Source organism: Schistocerca cancellata, chromosome 7 (assembly GCF_023864275.1).
Source record: "Schistocerca cancellata isolate TAMUIC-IGC-003103 chromosome 7, iqSchCanc2.1, whole genome shotgun sequence".
Classification (NCBI taxonomy): Eukaryota; Metazoa; Arthropoda; class Insecta; order Orthoptera; family Acrididae; genus Schistocerca; species Schistocerca cancellata.
Window position 1 is genome coordinate 329,525,843 of NC_064632.1, and position 5,707 is coordinate 329,531,549.

A 5,707-nucleotide genomic window follows, 5' to 3' on the forward strand; every position below is an offset into this window, starting at 1 on the left:
CGTTCTCGATATATTCAGTGTGCTAGTGCTTAGAAACAGAACATATGCCAAGGGGTGAGGTATAACATAAAAACAACCGAAATGGTCTTCTGCTGAAGGCGACAAAATCAATACGGCGTCTTGCTCTCTGCGGGCCTCATGCTTTCTGCTTGTGGCGTAGGGAGCTTTCTCGCTTCCTGTTCGTTCTACTATACGTGACATGTTGCCGAAATGTTGCCTCGTGACGCAATAGCCCCTCAATGTGAAATTGCAGGAAGTGACGTCATAAAACTCGTAATTATTGTTAGTACGAGAAGCCAGTGCACGATCTTGCTGCTGTAAAGCAGCACTGACAAAGCGAAATGACTGATTGTCGGGATCAGACGGCATTTAAGGAAATTCTGTTTTGCAAGACAAAAAGTAATTAATGCGAAGTACACAATTGTAAATGTATTCCATAAGAAGAGGAGTGATATCTGGAACATGTTTCAAGCTATAGTCCATGCTTCAAATGAGAAACGTGCAAGTTTCGCCCATTGCAAACAAAATGGTTGTATTCTCGTTTATTCCACCTCTACTATGAGAAAATACGTGTGCTACGTCAAACGATAACTGCCTACAGAGAGATGTCACGTCCCTGTGACAAAAAAGCGGGCTATTTCTATATTCATTTGGTCGTGGCAGCTTAAGTTCATGGGCTAAATGCGAGTAGCGCAGCTCACCAGTTCTTCCTGTAATTTATCTGAATAATCAATCACCATTTAGAGATTCAACTTCATCCTCATATAATGTTTTCTGGAATTGTTGTTACACACTCTGTAACGCCTAGAAAGTGTGTATATGTCAACGTAATTACTAGGAATTCTCTGAATGTATATTAAATATTAAAATGAAATTACAGTAGTCTTCGAAAAAGTTCAGGGGGTTTTAGAAGTGAGGACAATTTTCAAGTATATGACACGAATGATGATTCGAAACAAAGAAGTCAAGTACAAAAATGCTCTAAAAAGCATACCTTAAAGGTTATGAGCAGTTGTTCATTAGAAGAGTTGAGCTTCAAAGTAGGGAAGATGAGAAGGTGCTCATAGCTCTTAAGGTATGCGTTTTAGAGCCCATATTCACTTGACTTTTTTTTAATGATTTTTCCTGTCGTATCCTGAATATTGACCGTCACTTCTGAAACATACTGCCATAGCCAACCGCTCGTTATATTGGTACGTAACTTACTACCGTCATTAAGGCAGGTCGCACATTTTGTGACATCTCAGCTTGCACCAGAGAATGGCTGTAAAGCCGAAATCATGATTCAGTGAAACAAATTAATAGGAATTTACTGATTAATGGCGGAAAATTATTTAAAAACGTTTGCAGGAATTCCGCGAGTCAGTGGTTACACTTACGAGCTAGTGTACTCGCGCTCCATTCTGAGTGAGTCGAGTTCGCTTATACCAGACTTCAGACTCAGGATGAATGAGCTGCAGAAGGGACTCACGGGTCGAGTCTACGGGCACACTGAGGCGGCGAGTTCGGAGTGACGTCACAGGACTCGCTGACGAGTTTAAAGCAATAAAACGGATGTCATTTCTGAACTCTAACCAGCGTGTCCTGTATCGTCCTAAGCGCTCTCTCATTCTGCTAATCTACGAAAGATAATCTATAGGTGACAGTAAAAGTTAGTATTTTATAATATCCTGAAAGATTTGTTTTTCAGTGTTTACTATGTTTATTATTGCTACGTAATTCTCATCTTATCTTAATTCCTTTGTAGCTCTGCTACACTGAAGAGCCGAAGGAACTGGTGCACCTGCCCAATATCGTATAGGACCCCCGCGAGCAGACAGAAGAGCCGCAACACGATGTGGCATGAACTCGACTAATGTCTGAGGAACTGCTGGAGGGAACTGACACCGCGAATCCCTAAGAACACGAGGGGGTGGAGATTCATACTGAACAGCACGTTCCAAGGCATTCCAGATATGCTCAATAATGTCCATGTCTAGGGAGTCGGGTGGCCAGTGGAAGTGATTAAACCCAGATGAGTGTTCCTGGAGCCACTATGTAGCAATTCTGAACGTGTGGAGTGTCCTATTGTCCTGCTGGAATTGCTCAGCTCCTTCGGAATGCACAATGCACAATGACAGGCGATCAGACATGATGCTTACGTACATGTCAACTGAGTAGTATCTAGACGTATTAGGGGTCCCATATCACGACAACTGCACACGCCCCACTTGATTACAGAGCGTCCACCAGCCTGAACAGTCCCCAGTTGACATTCAGGGTCCATGGATTCATGACGTTGTCGGGCGTAACCGTACACATCCATCCGCTCGATGCAATTTGAAACGAGACTCGTCCGAACAGGCAAGAAGTTTCCAGTCATCAACAGTCGAATGGCGGTGTTGATGGGCCCACTGCGATGCGGAAAGCTTTGTGTCGTGCAGTCATCAAGGGTACATGAGTGGGCCTTCGGCTCCGAAAGACCATATCGATGATGTTTCGTTGAATGATTCGCGCTATGACACTGGTTCATGGCCCAGCACTGAAATCTGCAGCAATGGTTGCACTTCTGTCACGTTGGACAGTTCTCTTCAATCGTCGTTGGTCCGTTCTTGCAGATTTTTTTCCGTCCGCAGCGATGTCGGTGATTTGATATTTCCGGGAAACTCGTGATGTGTTCGTACGGAAAATTCCCACTTCATCGCTACCTCGGAAATGCTGTGTCCCATCGTTCGTGCGCCAACTGTAACACCACATTCAAACTCGCATAAATCTTGATAACCTGCCATTGTAGGAGCAGTAACCGATCTAAAAACTGCGCCTTGTCTTATATAGGCATTGCCGACCGCAGTGCGATAATCTGCCTGTTTACATATCTCTGTTTAAATACGCCCCCTGTAACAGTTTCTTTGGCGCTTCGTTGTATTTCTACGTAATGATACGTTCCTTAAAGGTGTCTGTCACCGCAGTGAATGAGACGTTGTATAATTAAGTAATTAATACTTGATAATTGCCTGTAAGAGTCAGAACCACAGGAAAACCCCACGCAGCAATTAATAATAAGCACTGCTTATTTGACTAATTATAAGCTGCAAGAGCTCGTTGTTTCAAACACGGTTTCTACATTATCTCCCCGTAGTGGAAGTAAAAATATTATAGGATTGGCTTATTTAATTAATAGGCGACACAGTAGTACGTAAATTCTGAGTTCCAGTGCTTCCTACTACTTCTGTGTAGAATGAGAATTTGTATCAAAGGGAAGACTCAAATAACACTCAAAAGCGATGGTACACTTTTTGTAGAATTATAGTTGAAGTGAAACAATGAATGCTCTTTTTTTAAAACATGTTATTAAGCTGTAGGTTACGTTTTTCAATGGAATCACGATTTTTAACAGGAGAGACAACGTACACCTCATGTACTACAGATACATGAAAATTAAGTCCTTAAGTAAGATTCACGAGGAAAAAAATCACTTGTATCGAATAAACGCTTCACGGCTCTAGAAGCAAACAAATGGCACCACTGTTTACTGGTTGACGTTGATGAAAAGTTACAAATTTCTGGCCGTACTTACTGATAAAAGTTTTGGGCAGAAAAAAACAATGTAAAAATAGTACTGCTACAAAAATAATAGGATACTTAGTGCACATAGAACTCAGTATAAATATGTTACATATTTCCAGTCACTACAGTAGCGATGATTATAAGGAAATAATAGCTTCGCAACACTTAGCTGTCTTAATGTATTTGTTCAGCGAACAACTCCTCGGAGTCACTCGTAAGTTAGGCAAGAAGTATTCATTGTACAAATGAAATTACGATTACGATTACGATAGGTGTTGAAATGAATACGTCTTTTGGATCTGTTTTAAAGTGATCTGTAATATTATTCACAAACTTGGAGTACAATTATTGACTGATGAAATCTGTTGTCAGCAGACAGTTTGTGTATCATCGTAAAAGAGACATTCAAAAACACAATTTTAGAAGGAAAATTGGTGAGCCCCACCCACTAGGGAATATAGCTTCTACACAGAAAATAGTGAGTTACATGAGTGTAACACTCTTTGACAATCTGTGCAAAACTATATGGCAGTCAAATGGCGCTCCGGCAAGAACAGTGACGCAAAAAAAAGGAATACTTGAAAAAATTCAACTTAAAGAATTAATTCTATACAACTTATACTGGAATAATGTAAGCTTCCTTTAATTTTTAAGTAGGATTTGTTGGCAATTAATTCCATTGTATTTCTCGTGAAAAGTTGGGACACTTCCGCTTCAATTCTCAGTGACCAGCTAAAATTTGCCGTTTTCCGACTTAGGTCGCGTTTCTTGACCGGGTAAATATTTATACAACCGATAATATGATAATATTTATAGAACCGATATTATGATTTACTTAGATTTTTTCTGAAAAGCTAGTTTTCCTCCTAAGCTGAATGCCGTACATTGTTACAACTACGTAGGTATCTTCAGTGGTGTATATGGATACATTATGCAGAATGAGTAGGGGATAGCGTTAGTAGTCAAGAAATATCAAAACGTCATGCATGTAGCTGAAGTTTTACTACATGAGCAGCGGAAAGGTCATTGGCAGAAACTTTCATCCCTTCATTATTTTGTAGGACGCGTCAAGGAGAAAAAATTTCGAAAAGATGCGAAATTATGTGTTAATTTAGTTGGAAGTCACAAAGTGCTCTCATTCTCAAATATAGAATGAATATAATCTGCGTAATTTGTGCACCGTAATTTACATTGTTTCAAGACTTGTACCCAGTTTCTAACTTTAGTACATGACTTATTATGCTAAACTTTTAACGTAAGATTATACCGCTTAATAAATAGATTACGACAGTATTTTAAAATCGGTCAATAATTATATGAAATACTAAAATCAAAATTTTAGTGCCTCTGGAAGCCGTTAGATGGGCACCCGCAACTGCGGCTGAGTGATCGTTTTACCTGCTTACTGATACAGAAATGAGCCGTAGACGAGTTCCTTAATAAAAACACCTTTGCCAAGTAGGAATTAAGAGAAAACGTAGAGATGATCGAAGGAAGGGCTTTGTACTTCGTCATCAGTTTGTTTGGACAGCTGCAGTGGGTCAACAAATTTCTATGGGAGAGAATATGGGTACGGTTTACTCTCGAGTTTGCGAATGTCTGCGGTAGTGTAAGAATCAAGAAACACTTGATTTCCTCCTCCTACCTCTCGTAATGAACACGAAGGAAAATGCGGAGAAGTACTCGAATATGCAGGGCAAGACCGACAATCTCTTGTCTAGAGCACCATCGGCGACGGGATGTTAAAACAGGAAAAATAAGTTTGGTACGTCACTTATCCTCTGCCGTCAACGATGCGACGATTTGCTGAGTATGGGCGCAGACATTGATCTGACTAGGCAGCAACACAGCGGTATCTTCACAAACATTTTGGTAGAGGATTGTGCATCCTTCTGAGTGACTTTTATGACATACGTAAGATGTATGGAAAGTTTGAGGGAAACACGGATAATCGGTATGCATGCGACAGCATGGACTACCTAATACGTTCCAAAACGCCACTCATATAAACAGGATTTTTAGAGGCTCGTACATCTGGTTCTGTTGGTGAGACCAAGGTAGGGTGAAGTGTTTTTAACAGACATTGAGCTAGGGACTACTTCTATACCGAAGGATCGTCTTATTGTAACCGTCACACATTACAAGGTCAAAATTTTAATAT